General features: G+C 37.4%; 1 long non-coding RNA gene across 1 annotated transcript; it reads left to right on the top strand.

Annotated features, from left to right (window-relative positions):
• Positions 1-555: 555 nt before the first annotated feature.
• On the top strand, positions 556-5913 carry LOC134812530 (uncharacterized). The gene is made up of 4 exons (XR_010159922.1): positions 556-684; positions 831-967; positions 4312-5181; positions 5355-5913. It is a non-coding gene; the product is annotated as an uncharacterized LOC134812530 (long non-coding RNA).
• The last annotated feature ends 6427 nt before the right edge of the window (positions 5914-12340 follow it).

Genomic DNA, 12340 nt, shown 5'->3' with positions numbered 1-12340 from the left:
AATGCTCAAACCGTATATCTAGTTGATAGTAAAGTAGTATAGAAGTAGTAAAGTAGTATAGAAGCTGTTTCGTTGCACATTGAAATACAGATGTTACTAAATGATCTTAAGAGGTTATTTAATGTAATCGATTTAGTGTTACTGCCTTTAAGCTGTGATGTGCTGGAGACTACTAAAACTTGTTCTAGTATAGAAAAGCACAGCGGATTCTGCTATCATGTTACTCTTTTGTAGATCAGGATCGAATTTGAACGTATTACTCCTAAACAGATTATTTCAATTCTGCATTATATGGAAATATCGATAACCCATTCGAGCCTTTTTTTAAACGTGTTTATGTTTTTGAAAAAGTATATTATTGTGATACTTCCATGTATTAAATCGTTTAAATGGTATGGTAAAGAACAGTACACAGATACTTATTCTTTGATGCCCCGAAACACATTCCTAGCTCTAGATCTGCCTTACATTTCAATAATGGCTCTTTCATCACAGTTGCTTGATAACTGCTGATTTGTAATGCTTAAAATTGATCCCACTCAGTTTGACTATCTTAGGTTAGCTGTAATATCGAACTCGACAGTAGCTTCCTCTGTCATGTCGGAGATCTCAGGAGACGACTGGGTATTTTGTGTCAAGAAGAGGTTAACCTCCCACTTAACAAGATAAACATCAAATTCATAGGTTTGTCTCTATTTTGATGGTTACTGATACAGCAGTTCATGTGTTTAAAATGTATGGGTTAAATTCTAATTAAATTCGGTAATAAATATTACTGCAAATGTTGTAAACGGTAAAACCATTGTGTATAAGACAGTCAATTATCTCAGGAGTGCCAAACAGGGACCGTTTTAATCGAGAGGACTTCTCTGATGACAGAGATGTGGAAAAGACTACGTCCTTCTCTGGAAAACTACAAGGATAAAATACCCACCTTCTTCGGGAAAAAGTCCATCATATGCGAAAGGTAAATCGTTTATTTTTGAAAACCCGATCACGATCAAAGCATATACAATTTGGGCATGTCCCAGCCAACTTAAGCCGAAAATCTGGCTTTGAAATCTTTAATTTGAAAACACCCAAAAATGTAGTTAATATACCCCTCCACCATACCAGATCGATTTTAAGTCAGCCAAGGCATAATTACTGCCCAAAAAGCCTGTTCCAAATTTGTCTCAATTCTGTTCCAGAATCCCAACTTCTCTGAAACCAAAATGGAACATTGCCCACAAAGCCTTTTCTGAGGATGCTAGGGCCACCAAACTTTTCAAGGACACTCCTGGTATCGATACCAATCGATTCTGATCGCCTTCAACTCAGTTTAGGCGATTTTAGGGTAAAGTTCATTTTTGTTCATTTCATGAACCAGGGGATCATTTTGCACTAAAAAGGTTTTTTTAAAGTTGAACAAAAAATGTCACAATTTGATGTGTGAAAATAGTGCTTTCGATGTGAAACTGGATGATTCTTGACGCACCCTATCCCTTCGGTGGAGTATTACATGTCAAAGAAAAAAACTTCTGAGTTGCTGAACATGTTAGTAAACAATATGCCCCTCTACCATACCATATCGATTCCATGCCAGTCCAGGCATAATTACCGCTAAAAAGCATGTTTCTAAATTTGTGTCAATTGTTTCCACCATCTCAACTACTCTGAAACCAAAATAGAAACATTGCCCCAGAGCCCTTTCTGAACATGCTAGGCACACCAAACTTCTCAGGGACACTCCTGGTATCAATACCGACCGATTCCAATTGGTTTTAGCCCAATTCAGGGGATTCTAGGAAAATGTTCATTTTGTGTTCATTTCATTCATTCCATGAACCAGGGGAGTATTTTGCACTTCTAAGTGGCTGGAAATGTTAGTACATGTGTCCTTCTACCATACCAGATAGATTCCAAGTGGACACGTTCAAAAAAAGGTGGCACTAGAGATTGATTTTTTTTAAATGAGTTTTAAAAATGGTCATTGCTCTTTGTTGGTTGATATATCTATCTATACCTTTAGAAATTCGATTAAATTTCATGATCCTGAAATCACGGAGTCTGTAGTGCTTATATCACAGGAGTTATCGTTATTTGTGTGCCAATGATTCAAAAATCACACAATTAGAAATGCAAGATGAATCAACACTAGATAATCTGAAAAATACTATTCACAAAGACGCCAAAATTGATATGGTGACTATAATGCATGTAAGGAATAAAATGTCTTATCTGAAATTGTTATTGGTGCCAAAATGATTCAAAAATCACAACTTAAACATTGGAAATGAGCCTATTTTGAGCAGTAATTATTGAATCATCTTACGTTTTTATTGGCTTTCTATCATTTTTTAGGGTACAAAATAGTATTAAATAGTATTAAAACCAGTTAATATGATTCAAAAATCACATTTTCGTTATTGGTGCGCTATTAAGTCTCACTATAGTAAGCCTTAAATTAAGTGCACAATATGACAACATATATCCATTCTATGGTTCTTATTATGTGATTTTTGAATCCATGTCTAAGCTTATACCATATTGAAGGCCTTTGAGCGATAATTTTTGATCTGGGTGGTTAAATGATTCAAAAATCACACAAATCTGGCTACCAACTATGTAATTTTCTTAAAAGTATGACAATTGAATCATATGTAATGTTCAAGTTGTAATGACATTTTGAAAAGAAAGGTAATGAATCGATAATCACATTTCAAAAATTCAATTAAGTATTATACGTAACTGATTGATTCATTTGTCACAGTATGGAGACAAAATTATCATGGCTTGAGTAGTAAAAGTACTTGCCTAGTTTAATCAGTTTAAAATCAGTGTTTTGTGATTATTGATTCCACTATTACTCTAATAACGAACTTCTCCATGACCATAAACAAGTGCAGTGTCCCAACAAATTACTGCAGATTTACTATGAATACCAACCTGATATAGAGCCAAAAAGTGATACATTCCCCTGATACAGCATAATTTCAATACATGCTCATTTATGTGATTTTTGACTCATTATGGCACTTTTAACCATCTAAATTCTCTAAATATTAGTTAGCATGATATAATTGTGATTGATAGAGTTCATTGTTACAATCATTCCGTTGATATTCATATCACATTCATCATTCTAAAATACTTAGTCAGAATTAACCCTGTATGTGATAATTGCATCGTAACTCCACATTTAACCGGTGATTCTTTGCACTTTTAACACTCAGCTATCTCAAAAAGGTTCAATAATCACATTGAGAAGCAGGACACACTCACAGAATGTAAATTCATCATTAGAGGTGCAAGAAATGAATATTTTGTGATTTCTGGCTCATATCTGCACAATTAACAGATATAAAGAGATGAATGACTTTATTATGTGACATTTGAATCTTTTTGGACCACATTAAAATTTGGTTAACTTTCATAGCATACTCCTTGAGATACAAGTATTTTAAAATGCTTCACACAATTTTGGCAGTGAAAAATCAATCTCTAGTGCCACCTTTTTATGAACGTGTCCAAGTCAGTACAAGCATAAATACGGCTGTAAAAGCATGTTTCCAAAATTGTATCAAATGTTTCCACCATCTCAACTACTATTTTCATTTTTGTTCATTTTCCATACATTCCATGAACCTGGGTAATGTTATTTGAGTTTTGATGGCTCTTAGGCCTAGTTTTTACCTACATCCATCTTAGAAAACCGAATTGAGGCTTCCCAGCACTTAAATACAGTCAATACTTCGATGTGCCCGTGTTCCAAAAATCTGGATTCTCAGGAGGATTATTGTGCCAAAATTGGGACATTTTGGAACATTGGTAACATCGGTTCTAGACATGCAATGATTCTCAAACTTTGTTTGAGTGGTCCTAGGACTAATATAAACACTTTCCGACCCATTTTAAACCATTCTGAGCATTTTGAGAAGAATGTTCATTTTCGTTCATTTCTGGTCATTCCATGGGTAGTTTTATACGACTTTTTATGGTTCCTAGGCCTAGCTTACGGCCATATCCATCTTAGAAATCCGAACTGAGCCTTCCCAGCACTCAAATACGGCCAATACTGTGATGTGCCCATGTTCCAAATTTATGAATTCATCTACTGCATCTTCTGATTGCGGCTGGCGCGAATTCGATTTTCGGTAAAAACCACATCAGTTTTCAAATTTGAGATATTTTTAGCGCGCGGCGCGCGCACTGCGTGTTAAATTTTAAATTTACGCCAGCTAGCAGGTGTCAGATTTACTGGTTATAATTGTTGGAAGTCCATCTATGTTTATTATTAATAATTTTTGGTTGACTATTTATTTTCCCCAGGAAACTTACTCACGTGCGAAAGACGAACTCTAAGAATTGGAGAATAACGGCAGTAGACAGCAGCTAACTTCCCCTGTACTCAACGACATTGAACAATAGACATGAAATGACTCGCTGACCCCCTACAAAGTACTTGTGCTCGGAGGCAGAATTTGGCATCGTTTGGGTCGAGAGATTTCCAAGGGTAATGATACAGTTAAACTGTATAAAAATACCTCTCAAAAACAACCTTCTCCTGGTCGGCCATGTCCCTCATCCTGCACTTGACCCCTGCAGAGGTCACAAGAACATCGGAGCACAAATGAGCGAGAAACGGGGAAGCCTTAGCTTCCGGGTCAAGGACTGCATCACTAGCACCTACCTATTGAACCTATTGATAGGTTTAAAAGTAGGCATCTTCACGCAATCTGCGGACCACCTCCTAGCAGCGAAATACGGATATACCCTCCCTATTACATGCGTTCAACCGGCACCCGAACCACACGCTGTTTCTTAGACACAACTTCCCACTTAAATCAGTGTCCTGTCGCATCAACTGGCATCGGCAAGTGGCGACACTGTGTAGACTCAACCCTGAGCTTGATCAGAATCTTCAGTCACAAACCTGACACCGTTTCGGGGCTTGCAATACGGGTTTCTGTCAGGCTCCCAGCAGTTTCTTTTGGACCACCATCTCATCTGACAATCACCCGAGGATACCTGCTAGAGCTCGCAATTTACGACGAGTTAGCTTATGGCACCTCTGGCTGTTAAGTGAAGTCATAAAGCTCAAACAGCTCTCATCTCCCATTCTCTCTTCCTATACAGCAGACCTGGGAGAAACTCCTTCTAGCCGGACGTCACGCGTGATGTACGAGAAACTACGGACAGGTGTGTACCTATACTTTTTAAAATTACACATTTCGTCTGGATTGTGATTCACTGCAAAACAAGTCGCAGGTTCCAATTGTAGAACTAGAAAATTTTAATAATTCATGGTTGATTATACGGCCTAAGCGGTATACAAATAAAGCGTTATTATTATTATTGCCTCTAATCCTCAGGGTACTCCTACTTGCGTGCGAAAGACAAAGGCAGCAAGAATCGAAGAACAGAACCCCGACCACACTGCTTGTGAGAAATGAGCAGCTCTTGATCTAGGACAAAAAACTTTCTTCTGTTTAATATCTAAAACGTGTTACGTGTGATATTACACCAACTTTTGATTAATAATACGAAACTTTATACCTTATAAAGTATGATATTTAAACACGAAAATTTACATTCTGAAATTGGTATAGTGTTCCTTTAACTGTTCCTTCAACTTTCATCGTAGCTTTTTTCAAAATATTCTTCAGTGCCATCAACAAACAGATTTTTTCATTTGACTGAACTGTGCCATATTTGATATTGCCTCTGTATTTTATAGGGAAAATTTTTTAAATCTTGCAAGTTGATGTAATTAAGTTTTAAGTTAACGTATTATAGATATGTTAACACTAGTTTATGTTTCAGTATTTAAATTGTTTCCATTTATAGTTTAACCGATCCCTGTTGTAGAGTTATCAGATCTTTACTTAGGATAAACAATATAATATGAAGTTCGATAATAATATTAATAAACATTAATTGTATTCACTGTTTTCTAGTCATCAAACTTCAGATCAGGAGGTGACCGGGACATGATTTTAGGCCTGACCGGGACCGGGACCGGGATACAAAATGTGACTTGACCGGGACCGGGACCGGGACTGAGATTATCAATTTACCGTGACCGGGACCGGGACCAATAATTTCTGGGATTTCTATCTTACCGGGACCGGGACCAGGACCGGGACCAACAATACAATTTTTTCGGGATGACCGGGATTTGACCGGGATGACCGGGACCAAAACTGGTATTCTCATATTGAAAGCTGCAACTTTCATTTACATTATAATTGAACAATTTGATAAGTAATAACTAGAATATTAAATTAGAAAAAACTAGAAAAAACCCGTCAACATGGGGCATGGGCCTAATGTACTACACCAATAATGTTCATGTACTGATTACTCAAGTTCACCCTCATTCCTCATTCCTCAGTCAATGATCCCTCAAATTATTCAACAGTTTCATTCTCCAATTGACAATTGGGCGTAGCCCGAGTTGAAAACTTTATGTTAGTTTGCACTTATGAGTTATGTAACGATATTAGTTACCTAAACTTGTTTAGCAATTTTAAACATTGTTTTATTTGGCTCAGAGGTTGTTTAAAGATGAAATTCACAATGAATGAAAGTAAAAACTTAAAATCACCGTGAATGAAATTATGTAAAAGATCCCGGTCAAAATCCCGGCAAATTTGAGTGATTGACCGGGACCAAGAATCCTGAATTAACCGGGACCGGGATCATAAATAAGCATTTGACCGCGACCGGGATGAAAAATGTGACTTGACCCGGTTGACCGGGACCGGGATAACTCAAAATTGCCAATCCCGGTCACCTCCTGCTTCAGATCGGGGTAATATAATGTACAAAATGATACGCTCTCGAATGCACGCTTCCTTTTCCTCACCTTCGCATCTTTGATCTTGTTAAGTAAAACACATAGTAAGGTTCCCCAGAAATGTTCTGTAAACTTGACTTTTTATTTAGGCCGGTAAAAACCCATAACTGACTGAGGTTTCGAAATACAGCCAAGAACTCAGATATGACACAATCAATTTTATGTGTATGAAACAAATTTTCAACTGTCTGGCGGCGATCAGCATGTCATACTGACTAAACTCTAATCGGTTTATGAAAATTACATCCCGGTTAATGAAAAGCGTAGCCTGGAGTTCCCGCTCCCAGGTAAAAATACATACATAAATGAGGACCGCCAAGCAAGGAATGAAGAACGAAATTAAATGTTATCTAATCGATTACAAATCTTGCAGATTCCTGAAATTAAATGTAAAATGCAGCTAAACTCGTGCATCTAATAATAATATGACAATATGATAGAATTGTAATAATGCTACATGCTACGCGCGCTAAAACGATGAATCTAATCTAAATCTAGTAACCATATCAACGCGCAGTAACCATAGTAACGCGCTCGATTCAATTCCAGTATATTGCGACGAGTGTTTACATCACTAAATTAGCTGTAACTTTGTGTGATTATGGACGATCGTGCTAAATTTAAGGCGCTGTGGCTAAAATCGTCCACTGAACCAACAGGTAAAATTTCAGAGAGATCGTCCCCAGCGCTCATTTTCACCTCGCGAATGATCAGCTCGCAGTGGGAAAAGGACGGTCAAGCAAAACCCTTGCAAATCTTATCGAAGATATTCCCTCTAAGAGTTACTCCCAAGCTCCCACACTGTAAAACACTAAATCATGTCGAGTCCTAAATAATGGTGATCAGTGCAGACCAAACAGCAAAGCCAAAAAGAAAAGAAAAGGGGGGGGGGGGACCCCCAACCCATGTAGGCGTAGCTGAGACACCTCACAGCAAGTAGACCAAAGTGGCTCTTGCTTGTGAAAGGTGTATCAACTCCCCGCTTGGTTCAGCTAGGCCTGATGGCGTTCTCTTCCAATTATTCAATTAGACAGTTATATATAGTATAGCCTGAAGCAGCCCACAAGTGAGCCAGAAAGAAGGTTAACTTATTTTATTCCAGCTGTTGTGAGCCTAATGATCATTATGAAAGTCTGGAAATAGAGATCAAGTTTCTAGCTGACTCGTTGAAACTGAAAAGACGTTGAAACTGGGATAAAAAACATTACACGAACGCCCAAAAAGATGAACCAATTGATATGAGCAACGTTTAAAATTGAACAGTGTTTTAACGTTGTATTTCATTTTAGATTGTGAATGAAAAGTTCTTAAACGTTTTATAGGCCAACGTTGGTTAATTTTAAAGGTTAATTTTTTAACGTTGAACTATTTCATGCACGAAAACCCATTTATGATGAAGATGATATGCGATATTAAATACTGATCATGTACACATCTTTTAACATTTTTACTGCTTAACGACTGCTTTTCTTCCTTACTGTATAAAAAATGGATTTAAATATCATTTTCTGGAATAAAAAAACGTTTAAAAAATGAAAAAAGTTCGGATTTTTGATGGTTTTGAGTGCCTTCTAGCGTTCATATTAATTTCCGTTCATAGTTATGTCCGTTCATTTAATGTCCGTCCAAATAAGGTCCGATAAGTTAGTTAAAAAGGATTTGATTTTGAAGAAGAACAGCTCTAAACCGAACAAACGAGTCCAATTTGAAACTTCAAGATTCAGATTTCAATAAAATTTGACCACAGGTATTTTAAAAACTGTCGCCTAATGAAATGGTAATGAGAGTGAAGCCACGAGGCAGCTTTACCATAGTTGGTTCGTGCGTCAATTTTTCGGGAAAAGTACGTAAAGTGCGTTTGAATTATTTCGTGCGTTAAAAGTGCGTTTAAGTACGTTTACCGTTGAATTCACCAGCATTTTCTGTAGACTAGTGTAGACACAAACAATTAAAACACATGAATAACGTCCAGAGGCAACGCCCGCAACACTGCACACGCACACTGGCATTCCAAAAATAGCTACTGTAAGAGTCACCAATGACAGTTTATGTGAAATCTTGGAAATAACACTGTCTGATGTTTTGAACTGTGTATTCAAAAATGAAAAAACTGCAAATGGCCCAGCGAGGGTAGGTAAAAGTGCGATTTACGTTTTTTCGTACGTTAAGTGCGTTATGTTTTAAAAGTACGTTAAGTGCGCACGAACCAACTATGAGCTTTACAGTCAAACTCTTAGGGTATCATCGAATTATCTTACCTCATAATTACATGAAACAACAATTAAACGTTATGTAATGACATAAATTGAATGACATAAATTGAATGACAAAAGTAACTGACCCAATGTTGGTTCTAACTAGTACTCTAGTAGTCCAAAGGGATCAGAAGTTGTGACCTCCCCTCACAGCCATGATCCCAGCCCTGTGTATTTTCTCGGCTCTCGACCTGATAAAGAGTGCCTTAGGTTAGGTGTAAATTGAAAGTGGTTTTCCTGGCCATGCTTTATTATATGGCGGGACTTTGACATATCATCCGACAATTACGATTTGTTGGAAATGATAAGCTTTTTACAACCTGGCTACACTAGAAAATAACGATTATCTGAGAATACCTGATCTTCATTATTGGGAGCTCCTTCGACGACTATCTGTGATGTCTACAGCATCACAGGAAGCGGTTTATTCTACTTCATATATGGAAGATTCTACATCACCATACTAGGCCACGTTTTAGAAACATTACAGTCAATCCATCTGCATGCAGAGTGCAGACACAGCTCAACAGCGAACTAGTCACTGTTTGGTAACGAATCTAAACATTGGCTAAGGTATTGGCCCTGCTAGCAGACACTAGCTAGATTGTGGGTCTCTTGAGACTGATCGAGTGCATGAGACTAATTAATGACAATGCTGCCTGCAGGTATATTCTATGAGTATTTCAAACAGGACGTGGGATAAAATGAAAATAAAATATGTTCCAGGTCGCTGCACAATTACGAATAACTTCGAGATATAAACGTGTTTTTCAGACCCTACATATATACAGGGTCATATTATATTAGTTTGGTCGGTATCGTGGTCCGGTAGTTTCATTGCGTCCTAATATATAAATATATATATATACAGGGTCATATTAGTGTATGTGATTAGGGTATGTGATCGTTCTCATTTTATTACGGCCCCCTCTCTATGTATCGTCATGTGGCACAACTCTAAAGCTGGCCAAGTGAATTGTTCCAACTAATTTCATGTCATATATCCTGGCCCTGGCCCTTGCATGCCTTTATGAGTTCTACTTTTAAGCAACCAATCGGAAACCACGTAATCTTTGGTCAGTCAATCAGCTTTGAGCAACAGATATACCAGGCCATGAAACAAATACTAAATAACAGAAGATGAAGTATAACAACATACATTTTATAGTTGCAAGGAGACGATCATCACAGTTGCAGCGTCGACTTTTATTCTTCTTCTTGGTGACTTTTATTTTGTAGACGCCGCTCAAGGTAGGAAGTTGATATCTCAAAATGATAAGTATCTTTGAACAAGACTGATCCGAATCAGTTTGTATTGAGGGTACTCCTCTACCAGACTATCCATTAGAGGATATTCAGCAGTGGCCATTTTTCTGGGGCAGTTCGGTAATCTGTCGGTTGATGCTCACACTTAACCGGTTAACCGACTAACTATGAACAATTAGTGATATTCACACTATTCAGCATAGTTAGGCAGGGTTACCTCTATTTCTGCTTCTGAACACACTGAGTACCTAGACTGCATTTTCCTTGTGTGCTCGTAATAGCTGACATGTTGTTACCTCGACAAGAAGACATTGTTAACTCGGTCAAAGCATATTATCACCCATATCACTACTTGTTTGCTTTTGAAATACGAAAAGAAGCTCGTGTTTATTAGCTATAACTTGCTGCTTTATTTCATAACTTAGAGCTCAACGTTATATTATCATCATGAATGGACAGCTTGTGGAGCAATTTATTCAAATTATACTTACCGAAATCTAATTTCTTATCGACCATCAGAAAAATTGTATCCGCTACACTAAAAGCTCCATATTGCTATCATTTGCAAGTAGTAATTGGACAATATCGCAGTGAAAAATATGAGTTCATATAGATATATCTGTCTCTGGAGTCTCGACTGTCATTACTTAGCCGTTCAAATGTTATTGATTTAATATTTCTTTTAAATGAGACCAAGATGCGGTAGTTTCTTCATCACGGCATCTGCAGTGCGTCATAGAATACGTCAAGTATTGACAGATAGGCCGCTTAAAGCAAGGCCCAATCCTTCTAGGGCGTTGTCGAAGCTTCTTTTTAGAACAGAGAGTTCTGAAGTAACTTAATCTTCAAGTTACTTTGTAGAATCGTTGGTTTAGAGTGTAGTTATTGACTATAACTGATAATATGTTTAAAGTGGTTTTCATTGATCCCAGGACTTCATAGCTAAAAGAATATTTAATGTTTTACATAACGGGTGATTTCCTAGCAAGTCAGGATCCTTTTATGCATTATTTTTAGGTAACTCTGGATATATGGAATACCATACGTCACAGTGACAAAGATCAAGCTGGTTATCCCATTTCCAATAATGTGGTGGACTAATGTTCGCCAGACATTAGTCGTAACATACCATCTTGAATATTCTTTAGCTGTATACTTATAGTCCGATCGTTGGATAGCTAAATTCAGTTTCGTTGAAATTTACTTATTCAATTCTTCATCTATAAAGCCGAAAAGACCCTTTTAGCTTAATGGAAGGTTTTATTTTTATTTTCTTGTTTGTATTTCATTTTTTCAGATTAACCAGCCTGCTATGTTTTTGTTTTTAATTTCATTGCCATTTAATAATAATTTACCGATCTTATCAGATCTTTAGGATGTTTATTGTTAACTATTTCAGATTTGTGTAAAGTTTGATAATAATAACCAGCCTGATAAAGGCTCTTGCTCACTCTACCAAATATCTGGATGGAAAAATATGACTAACCGCAGCCATTTCCTTTTCCTAAATGGCGCTGAAATGAAATGGTTCCTCCGCGGTAAATCGGGGTTTTACTGTATCTCGATAGTAAAACATGACTAATCGATTGCTGCAGAGTGCTACAGAGTGATACAGAGTGCTGCAGAGTGATACAGAGTGCTGCAGAGTATAGCTCTGTCAGACACGAATCTGAATGTTTGTAACGTTAGTCTCTTGGAGCATAGTGACACAATGGCTATTGAGTCAAGTATTGAGTACACTAAAACATTTAGCTCGCAAGCTTGCAAGTACGACGTTCTGATCCTATTGCAAACAAGATATAGGTGTTTTCCCAAGAATGTTTCCAAAGTTTGAGATGTGTCAGAGGTGATGATGTGGATATCCCCCCTCTCTCTCTCTGCCGTCAACCCTGCTCCATCTCGCGACTCGAACACACGTACGATTGGGTTTTGTGAATCCTTTGATCTTTTGGTTGTGGTGGGGTTTTGGGTCAGCTTG

The sequence above is a fragment of the Bolinopsis microptera genome, chromosome 3 (assembly GCF_026151205.1).
Source record: "Bolinopsis microptera isolate Bmic1 chromosome 3, MBARI_Bmic_1.0, whole genome shotgun sequence".
Classification (NCBI taxonomy): Eukaryota; Metazoa; Ctenophora; class Tentaculata; order Lobata; family Bolinopsidae; genus Bolinopsis; species Bolinopsis microptera.
The sequence above is the reverse complement of the archived record's forward strand: the minus strand, read 5'-3'. Positions and strand labels throughout refer to the sequence as shown.